Source organism: Nerophis lumbriciformis, linkage group LG01, assembly GCF_033978685.3.
Source record: "Nerophis lumbriciformis linkage group LG01, RoL_Nlum_v2.1, whole genome shotgun sequence".
In the NCBI taxonomy this organism is placed as follows: domain Eukaryota; kingdom Metazoa; phylum Chordata; class Actinopteri; order Syngnathiformes; family Syngnathidae; genus Nerophis; species Nerophis lumbriciformis.
Genome location: NC_084548.2, coordinates 37542163 through 37559343, shown reverse-complemented (window position 1 = coordinate 37559343; position 17181 = coordinate 37542163). Strand labels below are relative to the sequence as shown.

Genomic DNA, 17181 nt, shown 5'->3' with positions numbered 1-17181 from the left:
AACCTGTTGGGCAGAATGCTCACGTAGGGCCCAAAGAGGCGAAGGTGTTATGTATGGCGGGGGAAGGAGACGACACCACGGCAGAATTCAGTCTAACAGGTTTATTAAACCTTCTAATGAGTGTGTAGGATGTGTATGCTACTTCAAGTGACGCGTACAAGACGAAGTGTAGAATTAACCAAATGAATGTTACCAAGGTTTGTTGTTTGTGCGTGGTGGTTGAAACCTTCGTCAGTCCAAGGGGGCAAGGCGACAAGGCAGTCCGTGGGCAGGCAAGCAGTCGGGGGCTGGAAAGAGGCAACGAGGTCTGTGTCCAAGCAGGTGTCAAGGATCGGGGAAGGCAGTCCAGAATCCAGAGGGAGGTCAAGAAACACAACTCGGTCACAGAAGGCGGGGAATGTACTGCGGAAAATACAATGGACATTAGACACGGGAACAGGGAAGGACACAGAGCGAGCAAGTACGAGGGAGTGAAGCCAGAGACGAGATGCTTACTCCAAGAGAGAAACTACGTTCCGGCAATGGATCATCATGTCCGCTGGTCTTTATGCAGTACTCTCTCATTAGTCCCAGGTGCGCAGACGAGAGATTGTCTGCAGCTTTGCTGGCGCGTGGGCCTGATGCGCCCAGCGCCAGCAGGGGCGTGTCATGGCGTGCTGCCAACAGAGGTGCTGGCAGACCCAGCTGCTGAAGAAAAGCGGGTTCGAGCCCGCGCCGTGACAGAAGGACAGTCAACCCTGACATTTAGGAGGACGACCACAGCGGGGGACTTCACAGCAGTTCTTTGCCTGCTACACTTTATGCTGGCTTGAGCCTGTCCAATGAAACGCGTTCCCTGAGCCCGCCCATATCTAGTGCAAAAAGAGCTAGTTTAATCCTACGCATTTTCATGTAGATATATCTATGGGAGCCGCTTAAGTCTGCCTATAAAGCGCTTAAAAAACATCCAAACATCTCCATTAGGTTTTTATATATATGATGTAAGTACATATGTAATGTAGGAACGGGCACATTTACAATAACATTTAATATTACGTATTTTGATCATTCTAAGCATACGTGGCGCATTAATTTTAAAAAACGCATCATGGTTGCCTTTTTTTTCTTCATCACTGATTATTACTCACTGTAGACCTCATGAGAGCCAACAAACATAATAAAACATCACTTACCGTACAATGTCCGCTGTTATTAGGATGGCGACTGCTAGGATGTTCATATATTCCTGTTTAGGTGAAGAATGTCTCATTATCCTCACTGAGAAATGGGGTGTGGGGCCAGGGGGGACAAATTGTCTTTTGGTGTCGTTCTCGCCAGTTCTGAGTCCCAAATGGCTGTCAAAGTGTACCAACTTGTCGGATTACATTCTCAGCCATCTACTTTCCAGGTGGGATGCATGATTTATGATCTAGAATAAACTTCCAGGGAGCAGGGAATCAAGGAAACAGCAAACCACTCGATGATGTTAACATACCCACAAAAGCTTAGGATCGCATCGCGCTTATATTAACAATATCACTAATACTTGGTTAATATTCAAGTCACGAAATGTAAATGGAGTACCGTCAGTGCTTTTTGAATGGTTATTTATCAGATTGTATGGCCCGAATAGTGGAGCTACCATTGGCTCCGCTGTAAGCAGACTTTTAATTACCTTTATTCAATATTTAGAATGCATGAAGAAAAAATCCATCTGACGTCATGTCTTTCAGAATAATTGTGAACGATAGGCAAAATTCCACTCTAGTAAATAAATGCGAGCAAAAGTCCGCTTACAGTGTAGCCAATGGGAGTCGCTCTATTCTGCCTATAAAGTCCTTAAAAAAAAACATCCAAACACTTCCATCAACGTTTTATATACACGCTGCAAGTATATACAGTATGTAATGTAGGAACGAGATATTCATAATATAATGCAATATTTACGTTATTTTGGTCATCTTAAGCATATGACGGGTGCATTAATTTCACAAACACATCGTCACATTCGCTTTATTTCCAACATCACTAATTTTTAATCACTGCAGACTTCATGAGAGCCAACAAACATAATAGAACATCACGTACTGCTGTCACTGTTAGGATTTTGATATATTCCCGTTTAGATGAAGAATGACTCATAAGCTTCACAAAGAAAAAGGGCCGGAGGAACGTGCACTTTTTCATGTCTTTCTACATTTATGGGACTAAATTGGCTGTCAAAGTTGACCAACTTGAGAGATTATGGCCTCATCCTTTGACTATGCAGATGAGAGGCATTATTTAAAATCTGTAATAAACTATTTCGAGCTCCGAGGCGAGGAAGCAGCTCACCAGCTGATGATGTCAATAGAGCAGTGCTCTCTGTGATCACGGTGCCGCTATAAATAGTTTGTCTGCATTAGCGCTCATAATAACATTATCACAAATACTTGGTTAATAGTCAAGTCACGAAGTGTAAATGGAGTATTGTTGGCGGTTTTTGGATGGTTATTTTGAGGGCTTTATCGGCGGAATAGCGAACCTCCCATTGACTGCAATGTAAGCAGACTGTTATTTATTTTTTATTTTATTTACGATAAATATTGTGAGTTATAGGCAAATTTCCAAAAAGTTCCCATTTTAAGCATGTCTGAAGCATAAATCATGACCATGACCACACAGGCGTAATGTCGTGCTCCATTCCGACTTGATACACATAATCTTGCGACTTCAATGCCGACACATAAAACGAAGACTGCTTACATTTCCTGGCATGTTACGAGTTTCACTTGCAGTTTCTTTTCATCAAACATGTTTTACAAATCCTATTCCCTCTTTTTTTTCCACATATTGACAGTTTTTTTTAGCATCAATGCTGAGGTTAACTTTGAAATGCGCCCATGCTCTTGATGACGAATTGTTTGCTGTGTCCTCTACGGCTAACAAATCATTTAAACAGCCCGCTGCTGTTTCTTAAAATGTGACAGCATGGAAGCATGCTTTAGTAATTATTGATGGGTTACAAAGCAGAGGATCAGTGTTTTTGTCAGACCAATTGATAGTTTTAAAGAACAAAAAAAGATAAGCAAGGATGATTTGTGTGGGGGGAGAAAAGGCTTAAGGCTGTATGTATTGTATAATGAAATAATCAGTCACTTCCTATTTATATAATCACGCTTGCTTTTTGTCCAAAGCTCAAAGTGAATCTTACTTTGCTTTTAGAGATGCAGCCTTGGCAGGTTGCTTTTGTTCTTTCTTTCTGCTTATGTGTCTTTATAGTACTGAGAAAAACACAACCCAAACTATACTCTTTTATCTTGCACATCAGGCCCTTGAAACAGAAAGACAGTCAAACCCAACAGCACATTTTCAAAAGGACTGCATGCTGGGTGATTTTGAGTATAATGCGTGGTCAGGTCACAGAGAAACAGACCTCATTGTGTGTTCATCCAAGGACAAAATGTTGACACAACTCGCTATTGCAAGTCTGCAAATTACATCACAAACTGTGCATGCGTGTGTGTGTGTGTGTGTGTGTGTGTGGCCCACATTTCTTATGCAATCATCTTACAGTATGTTGCACACATACAGGAAAAAGCCAGTCTGTTCTATAATTCCTTATCCATGGAAATTCAAATGATCCATACCCCACCTCCAGATGTACTCAATTACAGTGCAGTATTTGCAGCTGCTCTGCTCAATCAAAATCCGACGGTCATGCCTTTATCACACCCAGTCAGTTGGAGCTTAGAAACGATTTTCTCATGTAACTAATGTTATTAACTGGCTTTTCCGAATATAATGAGCTATACTAGAACGACTAATGTGGCCTTACAATTGTTCAAATCAACATCCAACTCCTGATAAATACCAGGTGTGCGTTTGTTTTTTTGTCTTTTGTTCTCCTGAAATGTGTCGTTCCTTAAAAACCTTCTACAAACCCCATTCCCATATGAGTTGGGAAATTGTGTTAGATGTAAATATAAACGGAATACAATGATTTGCAAATTCTTTTCAACCCATATTCAATTGAATGCACTACAAAGACAAAATATTTGATGTTCGAAATCATAAACTTTATTTTTTTTTTTGCAAATAATAATTAACTTAGAATTTCATGGCTGCAACACGTGCCAAAGTAGTTGGGAAAGGGCATGTTCACCACTGTGTTACATGGCCTTTCCTTTTAACAACACTCAGTAAACGTTTGGGAACTGAGGAGACACATTTTTGAAGCTTCTCAGGTGGAATTCTTTCCCATTCTTGCTTGATGTACAGCTTAAGTTGTTCAACAGTCCGGGGGTCTCCGTTGTTGTATTTTAGGCTTCATAATGCGCCACACATTTTCAATGGGAGACAGGTCTGGACTACAAGCAGGCCAGTCTAGTACCCGCACTCTTTTACTATGAAGCCACGTTGATGTAACACGTGGCTTGGCATTGTCTTGCTGAAATAAGCAGGGGCGTCCATGGTAATGTTGCTTGGATGGCAACATATGTTGCTCCAAAACCTGTATGTACCTTTCAGCATTAATGGCGCCTTCACAGATGTGTAAGTTACCCATGTCTTGGGCACTAATACACCCCCATATCATCACAGATGCTGGCTTTTCAACTTTGCGCCTATAACAATCCGGATGGTTCTTTGCCTCTTTGGTCCGGAGGACACGACGTCCACAGTTTCCAAAAACAATTTGAAATGTGGACTCGTCAGACCACAGAACACTTTTCCACTTTGTATCAGTCCATCTTAGATGAGCTCAGGCCCAGTGAAGCGGACGGCGTTTCTGGGTGTTGTTGGTAAACGGTTTTCGCCTTGCATAGGAGAGTTTTAACTTCCACTTACAGATGTAGCGGCCAACTGTAGTTACTGACAGTGGGTTTCTGAAGTGTTCCTGAGCCCATGTGGTGATATCCTTTACACACTGATGTCGCTTGTTGATGCAGTACAGCCTGAGGGATCGAAGGTCACGGGCGTGATTTCTCCAGATTCTCTGAACCCTTTGATGATATAACGGATTGTAGATGGTGAAATCCCTAAATTCCTTGCAATAGCTGATTGAGAAAGATTTTTCTTAAACTGTTCAACAATTTGCTCACGCATTTGTTGACAATGTGGTGACCCTCGCCCCATCCTTGTTTGTGAATGACTGAGCATTTCATGGAATCTACTTTTATACCCAATCATGGCACCCACCTGATCCCAATTTGCCTGTTCACCTGTGGGATGTTCCAAATAAGTGTTTGATGAGCATTCCTCAACGTTATCAGTATTTATTGCCACCTTTCCCAACTTCTTTGTCACGTGTTGCTGGCATCAAATTCTAAAGTTAATGATTATTTGCAAAAAAAAAAAAAATGTTTATCAGTTTGAACATCAAATATGTTGTCTTTGTAGCATATTCAACTGGATATGGGTTGCAAATGATTTGCAAATCATTGTATTCCGTTTATATTTACATCTAACACAATTTCCCAACTCATATGGAAACGGGGTTTGTACTTATCAGAGGTGTGAATATTTTTATAACCATTCTACTGTCTTTTTTAACCTATCTTTGTTGCTTTACGCGTCCTGAAAAATCCACTCCATCATTTTAAAATGTTTCATCTGCTACATTTAATGACCTCTGAAGGAATAATAATAGAACCAAGATCAGCTGGTATTGGTTGTTTCAGTTCTATCTCCTAGCTTCTTCACTGCACAGCAACACCAGATGCAGATGGTTTGATACTTCAATCAATAAATCAATCAATCAATCAAAGTTTACTTATAAAGCCCTAAATCACGAGTGTCTGAAAGGGCTGCACGAGCCACGACATACTTAAACATGTTTGATTCACAGATTCAGTTGGAAAAAAGGGCAGGCACTTTTGAAAATTAAATTTGGACGGTGGCTCACCAATTATTATGTCCATATCATCTATTAATCAGTTCCACTGCTACAGAACAGTAAAGCTTATACTGCATTGCACAAGATTGAAAAGCAGACAATGTCAAGTCAATGGTAATGGAACCAATTCTGGCCATTAATCTATGTATTACATTTCCATTCTATACCATAGCCATTTCAAAGTCATTCACAGAATGTGAATGAGACATTGACTGCAGGGGTCCAAGCCCGTGCTTGCTTGAGAACAGTGACGTGCGGTGAACTATACACCAGGTGAGGCATAGAGTATTTGGAGTTTTTTTTTTTTTTTGCACATTAGCAAAACTGAAAAAATAATGGAGTAATTCGCTTTCATAAAAACGTTATCATAATGATATTATGATATGATAAATGGGTCCAAAAAGTAATTTGTAAAGTTGTTATTAAATACTTGTCGGTCCCATTTGCTTTCAACAAAATAAATCAAGTATTGTGAGTGTATCTTATCTTTCTGTATTTGTATCTGAAGCAGCAATAGCTATCCTTCATGAAAACATACTTTGTATGATCACATTCATTTTGTTTTACGGTCCAGTTTAGAGAAGTATTTAATCTTGGCTACAGTATATAATCCTCCATTTTGGCACACATTCATTTAATTCAATTTCATTCCAAGCAATAAAACAATACCTTTACATCTGACAAAAAACAACCAGAAACGCTGGTTTACTCTCATAAAAATGCCATGTTTGTTATAAATAGTTAAAACAAAAAAACTTGAGCTTGCTTCTCCACTTCTCCCAGTGTGGCGAGACAGAGTACTGCTGAGGCATTGAACTGCAAGTAGACAATGTATCGCCCCTTACCTTGAGGCAGAGGTAGTTGCTGCCTCATGGCTCGTGCCCCCTCGCACGCACACGCTCAATACACTTTGTGTGTAGCCGTGGAGGCACCACCTGTGTCTGCCGCATTATTTTCATCAGGAAACACGGAATTTCCGTGATTTTGACCATGAAAATTATCAAAATATACAGGAACCACATAAAAATTACATAAAAAGCATAGACCAAAAGAGAAATATTAAAACTTATTTTATTTTACAATGGATTAAGATGCTTTATAGAAGGCCCACAGCATCAGTCAAAACCAATAATCATATTTCAGAACCTTTTTCATTAAAAAAAAGAGTAAAACAGAGATGTCCTGCATCTGGATTATTATCTAATTTTGTTATTGAACCCTTAGCTGCAAAAATAAGAAGTGAAAATAATATTCATGGTATAAAAATTGGCTCTCAGTATAATAAGCTATCGATGTATTGTGACGACATAATTCTCTACCTGTCACATGTTGACTCCTCTCTTCACTATATCAATAATGTCATCACTGAATATGGCTGTTTATCAGGGTGTAAAGTAAATTGGGAAAAACGTGAAATATTACCACTTAAACACTGCAAGAAATCGCAAGTTCAGAACTCCAAAATTAAATGGAAAGAGGTAGAAATCATATATCTAGGACTACGTATTACACCAAACCTTTATACACGCAGAGATCTAAATCTTAAACATTTAAAAAATTAGATAGAATCCAAAATGGAACGCTGGTCACGTCTCCAAATATCGGGTGAACATAGTAAAAATGAGTATATTGCCAACAGTTAATTATATACTGAAAATGATGCCTGTCCTAATTAATAAAAGTTGGTTTAAGAAAATACATACAATGATATCACATTTTATATGGTGTGGAAAGAAGGCCAGATGCTCATACTTAAGATTGTCTGGTACACAAGATAAATGAGGACTACAATTACCAAACTTCTTACATTATTACAAACCCCGTTTCCATATGAGTTGGGAAATTGTGTTAGATGTAAATATAAATGGAATACAATGATTTGCAAATCATTTTCAACCCATATTCAGTTGAATATGCTACAAAAACAATATATTTGATGTTCAAACTGATAAACATTTTTTTTTTTGCAAATAATCATTAACTTTAGTATTTGATGCCAGCAATACGTGACAAAGAAGTTGGGAAAGGTGGCAATAAATACTGATAAAGTTGAGGAATGCTCATCAAAAACTTATTTGGAACATCCCACAGGTGAACAGGCAAATTGGGAACAGGTGGATGCCATGACTGGGTATAAAAGTAGATTCCATGAAATGCTCAGTCATTCACAAACAAGGATGGGGCGAGGGTCACCACTTTGTCAACAAATGTGTGAGCAAATTGTTGAACAGTTTAAGAAAAGCCTTTCTCAACCAGCTATTGCAAGGAATTTAGGGATTTCACCATCTACGGTCCGCAATATCATCAAAGGGTTCAGAGAATCTGGAGAAATCACTGCACGTAAGCAGCTAAGCCTGTGACCTTCGATCCCTTAGGCTGTACTGCATCAACAAGCGACATCAGTGTGTAAAGGATATCACCCAATGGGCTCAGGAACACTTCAGAAACCCACTGTCAGTAACTACAGTTGGCCGCTACATCTGTAAGTGCAAGTTAAAACTCTCCTATGCAAGGCGAAAACCGTTTATCAACAACACCCAGAAACGCCGTCAGCTTCGCTGGGCCTGAGCTCATCTAAGATGGACTGATACAAAGTGGAAAAGTGTTCTGTGTTCTGACGAGTCCACATTTCAAATTGTTTTTGGAAACTGTGGACGTTGTGTCCTCCGGACCAAAGAGGAAAAGAACCATCCGGATTGTTATAGGCACAAAGTTGAAAAGCCAGCATCTGTGATGGTATGGGGGTGTATTAGTGCCCAAGACATGGGTAACTTACACATCTGTGAAGACGCCATTAATGCTGAAAGGTACATACAGGTTTTGGAGCAACATATGTTGCCATCCAAGCAACGTTACGATGGACGCCCCTGCTTATTTCAGCAAGACAATGCCAAGCCACGTGTTACATCAACGTGGCTTCATAGTAAAATAGTGCGGGTACTAGACTGGCCTGCCTGTAGTCCAGACCTGTCTCCCATTGAAAATGTGTGGCGCATTAAGAAGCCTAAAATACCACAACAGAGACCCCCGGACTGTTGAACAACTTAAGCTGTACATCAAGCAAGAATGGGAAAGAATTCCACCTGAGAAGCTTAAACAAAGTGTCTCCTCAGTCAACGTTTACTGAGTGTTGTTAAAAGGAAAGGCCATGTAACACAGTGGTGAACATGCCCTTTCCCAACTACTTTGGCACGTGTTGCAGACATGAAATTCTAAGTTAATTATTATTTGCAAAAAAAAAAATAAGTTTATGAGTTTGAACATCAAATATCTTGTCTTTGTAGTGCATTCAACTGAATATGGGTTGAAAAGGATTTGCAAATCATTGTATTCCATTTATTTTTACATCTAACACAATTTCCCAACTCATATGGAAACAGGGTTTGTATATCTCCTTTGGTTGTGAACAAGCAAGCCACTTATTCCATTCTTCTGCAGATAAGGACTGGATCAACATAGAAAAAAATATGTTAATGAATTTAGACATTGATGTGGGGAGTTTATATTACATTAAAAAAAATACCTAATGAATTGAGGCAGAGCCCAATAGAAGCCACCTTTAACATTCTAAAACTGTGTCAGAAAATACTTGGAATCAACCCAATTACATCTGTAAATCAACCGCTTTGGAACAATCCTGATATCATAATTAATAAAAATGTGGTTAAATGGACAACATGGAAAGACAGAGGTATTACTAAACCTCATTATTTTATTAATAAAAACTCATTTAAACCGTTCAATTATTTAGTTGATCAATATAATGTACCCAGAAATCATTTTTTAAATTATATCTCTTTAAAACACGCTGTAAATAAATGCATATCCTCTGAAAGTATGTCTTTAAATAGCCATGAACTGGAAGATGAACTTTTTAATCAAGATACAATTAAAAAATTAATTAAACAATTTAATGGAATAATAAATGAACATCATACTAGAAATGCAAATGATGCATGTGTTCGGAAATGGATGATTGACTTAAACATTTTAGATGAAAGAGACATATCATGGAATGATATTTGGAAAAATGCCAATAAGCCCTTTAGAAGCATTAAAGATAAGCTGAGTCAATTTAAGATCTTGAATAGATTGTATTTTACATATTCTCAGCTGTTTAAAATTGGTGTAGTAGATAGCAAGTTATGTATGACGTGTCGGGCAGCTGAGGGAACTCTTGTTCAGTTATTGTGGGAATGTCAGAGAATAAAAGAGTTATGGTTGAAAACAACAAAAGAAGCAATCACCTTCCTAAATATAAACATCCCAATGACACTGCAAACCTGTATTCTTGGTGATCTGCATCAATTTTAGTAACATGTCATCAAAGAGTAAAAATGCATTTCTTTCAATATGCATCATAACAAAAAGGGTAATATTAATAATATTGATAGATGTTGATAGTCCAACACATACTGACTGGTATACACAAGCTATGGAGATGATATCAATAGAAAAAACTGCATTTAGTTTAGATAGTAATGAGTCATATATTGGAATATGGGATCCATTATTTAAATTTGTTTGAACTATTAAATGAACCAACTTATTTCATCTTTGTGGAAAATATTGGACACAATGTGTTGTCAAGCTTATTAGATGTGATGCAAGTGTAAGCCACTGTGACACTATTGTTATTTTTTTTTATAAATGTTTTTATTTTTTATAAATGTTTGTAATGATAATGTAAATGATGGATTTTTAATCACTGCTATGTTGATATTGTTATTAATATTGATACTGTTATTGATATTATTCATTTTTGTCTGTCTGCTTTTGGATTGTTTTGTGTCATGTTTGTTTGTCCTCTCAACTGCTCTGTTTATTGCTATTCTGAATGTTACTGGGTCGGGTTTGGTTTTGGAATTGGAATTGCATTATTATGGTTATGTTGTGTATTAATTTGTTGGATTTATTAATTTAAAAAATTAAAAAATTAAAATAAAAAATACTTAAAAAAATATTTTATTTTATCACTTTGTTTTTGAACATCTCATGATCAGCCTTTTACCCTCCTGGTGGCAAGGTGAGGCACTGCCTCACTTGCCTCCCCTGACAGCACGTCACTGCTTGAGAAAACAAACATCCAATTGCAAAGCATACACTCTACTATTCCATCATATTACTTTATACAGTATATTAAAAAATTATTTATTAGCAAGATAAGTTAATAGCTCCAACAGGTACATCAACCCCTGAGTTTTTGGTCTTGCATCATTGTGTGCACAACCTCACCATAGGGTATTTACTTAGTTGGTCCAGCTGGTCCAGGCAATATACAATAAAATGAACTCTCGCCCTGATAATGTTTTATGGATATTATTTGAACTTTTTCTAAGAAACATTCGTAACAGCACACGAAAGAATAAATAAACTATTTTTGAATCAAATCATTTTAATGATTACAGTATACTATCACACAGGGAAGTGCACAAAAAGGCAAAACAGAACACACTAAACACAACTAGTACACAATGATCCAGCCCTGTTTAAAGGACAGGGCTGGATCATAAAGGAAACCGCTAATTGGCAAACAGGAACATGTGTGTCCCGATTGTCAATCAGGGACAGGTGTGGGAGCCAGCCTTTTGAGGCAGACAGGGGAAGCACACAGGAAGTGGATACCAAAAATAAGACTGTGTCACGGCCCGGGCGCACCTCAGTGCACATTCATCTGTGTGCTGGGCGCACCTCCAAGCGCGCTCCTGTGCGCACCACTCCGGCTGCAGCAGGCAGCTGCTTTCAATCGGTAATCTGCACACCTGAAGCTGATGAGATACATGCCTTCTTGAGCCAGTGCAAACCTGCGTTCCGGGCCAGAACGTAGTCTCCTGTTCAGTACAGTAAGCCGTAACGTCTAGCTCTATGCTCTCCCTCTCTCTCTCTTTGTGTACTTTCCCCGTCGTGCTCATTGTGTCCTGTGTCGTGTTGTTCTAGCAGCATTCCTCTGTCCCCTGATTGCGAACTGTGTGTGTTGTCTCCCCGTGTTCTCCTCTGGCTCCCTGGCTGTCCCTTTTGGATCTCGACCTCCCGCCTGGACACGGACCTTTGACGCCTCTCCCCTGCCCTTGACTTCACGCCTGTCTCTGTATCTTCAAGCCTGCCTTGCCCCTTTTGTACTCCCACACCTTGCTCAACACTCCAGGTAACACTCATCAGTTAATCTCTACACATAGTCGCACACCACACATATTTTAGATTGGCTACACACTTCATTATCTATTGTAATATTTATTAAATATAGAGCTAAAACAACGTCCCTGCTGTCTGTGCCGTCTTCTTCCCTCTGTACACGTAACAGACTGCTTGACAAGAGCCAAACGCCAACACACAGGACAGGAAGCAAGCATCCATCCATCCATCCATTTTCTACCACTTGTCCCTTTCGGGGTTGCGGGGGGGTCTGCATTTGGGCAGTAGGCGGTGTACAACCTGGACAAGTCGCCACCTCATCACAAGGCCAACACAGATAGACAGACAACATTCACACTCACATTCACACACTAGGGCCAATTTAGTGTCGCCAATCAACCTATCCCCAGGTGCATTTAACTCAAAAACAACAACAAGCCTCATCTAATCTCAGTTAAAGTTTAAATTGGCTTGTTTGTTCACTTTAAGTCTCATCAGAAAACCCAACTTCAGCTTTTTTGTTAGCAAATTTTCTGATGAGGTCTTTCAAGTCCAATTGTCGGCTCATCTGACTTTCAGTTGTAAGTCGAGTAGGACTATTCAGCCTTTCTTGGCTTGTTGCGGATCTGAAATGGTTTGTAACTAGTTTCAGTTTGCTACACGTAATTTCTCTAACTGCAAAATGATTTGAAAGTTAGAGTAAAACTGTCCCAAATTTTAAATAGTTGTTGTCAGCTGTTATGGTGTCTTTTATTTTATATTGCTATGAAAACAAACAACAAATCTTTGAATATTTAACTTTTTTTTGTTTACTCTATTCAAATGTCCCACTCATAACACATTTTACAAGACCACATTGAACACATCATGATAATGTAACTGACCTTCGTCAGCTGCTCATAATTAGTAATTAGTAACCACATTTCATGATTAATATCCATACATTAACATTCTTAATAAATGACAGAATAATAAGCACAAATCTGATTGGGGATTCATATGGTTGGGGTTGTCCAAATTTTTTTGTGACCATAAACGCATCACTGGCAGTGGCTAAATACCGTGAGTGCGAGCGGCATATGACGGCTGACAAGGAGTTGGTTTTGGCCTGGCAGAAAATGACCAGTTTTGCTAGATAGTTTTTGGTTTTTCACTCATGTTTTGGTGTAGTTACGGCCGAATATGTATACAGTTTTGCTCAATAAAGGGATCGATGTCCTCCTTAAAGTGTCTCGACAGACATTACAATCATTGAACGGTGTTGACTAACATTGTTTTATCTGTTAGGGCCGCTTGTGGTCACCCGTCTGTCAGGTAGTGCTGGGGACAAACCCCAGGATGCAGAGATGGCAGGCGTAATGGAGGAAAACATGACTTTAATGTCCCAAGGAATCAGGCAGGAAGCACGAATTGGGATAACAGGAACAAAGTACGGGAGAACTCGAGACAGGAAACAGATAGCTTCTAACAATACTCAAGCAGTGACTTGAGGAAGAGGCAGGTACAAATAGCAGCCAGCTGATTGACACCAGGTGTGGCCTGGCTGCCAATCAGCCACAGGTGAGGGGGCACAGTGCTCAGACAAAGATGTGTGAAGCGATCACGAAAAAAACACCAACACATCAGGAAAAGTCACCAAAATAAAAGTACAGGACAGGAACTAACCCAAAACAACGCAGAACATCAACAAAAGGGCACGGCTTGGTATAACCAGAGTTCAGATTGGATTTCAATTTGTGCGCTCCATACTCTTTGCTGTGCGCAGAGCACTTGTGAGCAGAGAGCAAATGCACAAGTGCGCACTGGAAAGTTGGTCACCTTTAGAAAGAACGTTTTTGATGACCTGGGCTCCTGCTCTTTACCAACTATTTTCTGATGTCTGGACTTTTTGGGGGGCATCATAATCCTGCCAGAGTTTTGCTCGCACTCACTTAATTGCGATGAGGAAAAACCATTTGCAGGAGAACGAACAGTGTGTATACCAAATCTTTATTTTAGGAGGGGGCGAAGGTGGTTATTGAAATGATTAATTTGGAATATTGTATGACTTGTGGCTTTGGCTTAATTCGGATTCAATCAAATAAATATATATTATTTCAGTGCAGTGATGGGCAAGCTACTTGGAAAATGTAGCAAGCTAAGCTACAAGTTACTCTCAATTAAATGTAGCTAAGCTACAAGGGGAGCTATCCCCGGAAAATTGTAACAAGCTACACTCCAAGCTAAACAGCAAAAGTAGCTTGCTACATCAAAGCTACATTTAATCAGAGGTGGGTAGAGTAGCCAGAAATTGTACTCAAGTAAGAGTACTGTTACTTTAGAGATTTATTACTCAAGTAAAAGTAAGGAGTAGTCACCCAAATATTTACTTGAGTAAAAGTAAAAAGTATGTTGTGAAAAAACTACTCAAGTACTGAGTAACTGATGAGTAACATATACACACACACATATATATATATATATATATATATATATATATATATATATATATATATATATATATATACATATATATATATATATATATTTAAACACACACACATATATATATATATATATATATATATACACATATATATATATATATATATATATATATATATATATATATATATATATATATATATATATATATATATACACATATATATATAAACATATATATATATACATACATTGATATATACAGTATATAATTTATATTTATTTATTTTGCCGTTTTTGTTTACATGTTAAAGGTGTTTTTATGAATATACATGCATGTTTAACACATAGATTCCTTTCTTTCATGAAAACAAGAATATAAGTTGGTGTATTACCTGATTCTGATGACTTGCATTGAATGTAATCAGACAGTAGTGATGATAACGTCCACGTTTTCAAATGGAGGAGAAAAAAAGTTCCTCCTTTCTGTCTAATACAGGGGTCGGCAACCCAAAATGTTGAAAGAGCCTTATTGGACCAAAAATACAAAAACAAATCTGTCTGGAGCCGCAAAAAATTAAAAGCCATATTACATACAGATAATGTGTCATGAGATATACATTGAATTAATATGACTTAAAGGAAACTAAATGACCTCAAATATAGCTACAATTGAGGCATAATTATGCAATATGTACATATAGCTAGCCTAAATAGCATGTTAGCATCGATTAGCTCGCAGTCATGCAGTGACCAAATATGTCTGATTAGCACTTCACACAAGTCCATAACATCAACAAAACTCACCTTTGTGGATTCATGCACAACGTTAAAAGTTTGGTGGACAACATGAGACAGAAAAAGATGTGGCATAAAACACGTCCTAGAAAGTCGCAGAAAAATATACATGTAAACAAACTAAGGTGAGTTCAAAGACTGCCAAAATTAGTAGGACAAAACGGCGCTCGCCAAATACTCGAATCAGTGAAGCATGTTTAATATAAACAGTGTGCTTTATAACAATTAGGGAGGTTTGTGTCATGTTTGTCCTCCTACAGAAACCATATTAAAACAAAAAATATATATTTTTCCCCTCAACTTTTTCCATTTTTCATACATTTTTGAAAAAGCTCCAGAGAGCCACTAGGGCGGCGCTAAAGAGCCGCATGCGGCTCTAGAGACGCGGGTTGCCGACCCCTGGTCTAATACCACATGAAAGTGGTTGGTTTTTGGCTTCTTATTTGTCCAGCTTTCATATTCGTTTTTATACACTTTACAAGAAATACATTGGCGGCAAACTCCGTCGCTTTCTAGCTTGCTAGCTTGTTTGCGCTGGCTTTCGGAGACTCTTATTTTGAAAGAGCAGGCGCGATGGAGCGGCACTTTTATTGTGAAGACAGGAACTGTGCAGTCAGTCTTTAAGCTTTTGACGGGATGTACGGTTGAAATAAAAAAGGGTCTTTTTTTCCTTCACACTTTTGATTGATTGATTGGAACTTTTATTAGTAGATTGCACAGTACAGTACATATTCCGTACAATTGACCACTAAATGGTAACACCCCAATAAGTTTTTCAACTTGTTTAAGTCAGGTCATGTGACCACCTTGCTCTGTTTGATTGGTCCAACGTCACCAGTGACTGCATCTGATTGGTGGAACGGAGTGAACGTCACCAGTGACTGTATTTGTTGAAACGCAGGCACTATGAAGGTCTGTCTGACAGACCAAAACAAACAAAGCGTGCATTAACAGATCGATAAAAATTAGTAGCGAGTAGCGAGCTGAATGTAGATAAAAGTAGCGGAGTAAAAGTAGCGTTTCTTCTCTATAAATATACTCAAGTAAAAGTAAAAGTATGTTGCATTAAAACTACTCTTAGAAGTACAATTTATCCCAAAAGTTACTCAAGTAGATGTAACGGAGTAAATGTAGCGCGTTACTACCCACCTCTGCATTTAATCAAATGTATATCTATGGTCCCACATGTATAATATCAATGTTAATGGAATGGAGAGTGTACAAATAGAGCCAATAAGGCTTCATTACTATTAACTATTAACATTTAGCTGGGGACACCCTACAACTACCTTTATGGGTGCCTACACCCCTCTGTATGTATTTATATAGTTTGCCTTTTCTTTGGCCCACCTCAATAATGTTATTCATGTTCTCTACCTACAGTAAAAAAACCAGCTTCAATCTATATCTTGTCATAAAAACTATGCCTTGTGTGTTGTATGGGACCAGTTGATAATGGTTATGTGTAGTAAAACTTTTCATGAACTCAACTCACCTTAATGTGTGTTCCTAAATTTTGTGTTTCACGACTTTGATGAAGACAGCACTTAGGATTTTGGTTTACAGACTAAACCAGGAAAAACTAAGGTCTTGGGCATTGCTTTCCTTAAAGGCATACATTTGTCCAAATATGGCCATGGACATGCATTATTGTGAGTTTTCATATTTTTGGGGGGCCTGGATTCGCAGTCCATTTTCTCACTTTGTAGCTTGTAGCTTTGATCTAAGCTACATGGGTCTAAAAGTAGCTAAGCTACAGGAACAGCAACTCGTTCAAAAAGTAACTAAGCTACAGTCAAGCTAATGGAAAATGCAAGTAAGCTCTGTAGCTTAGCTACATGTATCTTGTTACTGCCCATCACTGGTTCAGTGCGTGCATAATCATTTTGTCATGGAGGCTCCTGGGGGCTGTGTGAGCCCTAGCCGGCTGTGGCCCCTTAGAATTGTCATTGTTACGGTACATCGGGGAAGAA

The 17181-nt window shown here is 38.6% G+C and overlaps 1 protein-coding gene across 1 annotated transcript in view; it reads left to right on the top strand.

The window, feature by feature from the left end:
• opn7b (opsin 7, group member b) overlaps positions 1–17181 on the top strand; it is a 165311-nt gene that overhangs the window by 98366 nt on the left and 49764 nt on the right. The gene's annotated exons all lie outside the window — the stretch shown is intronic.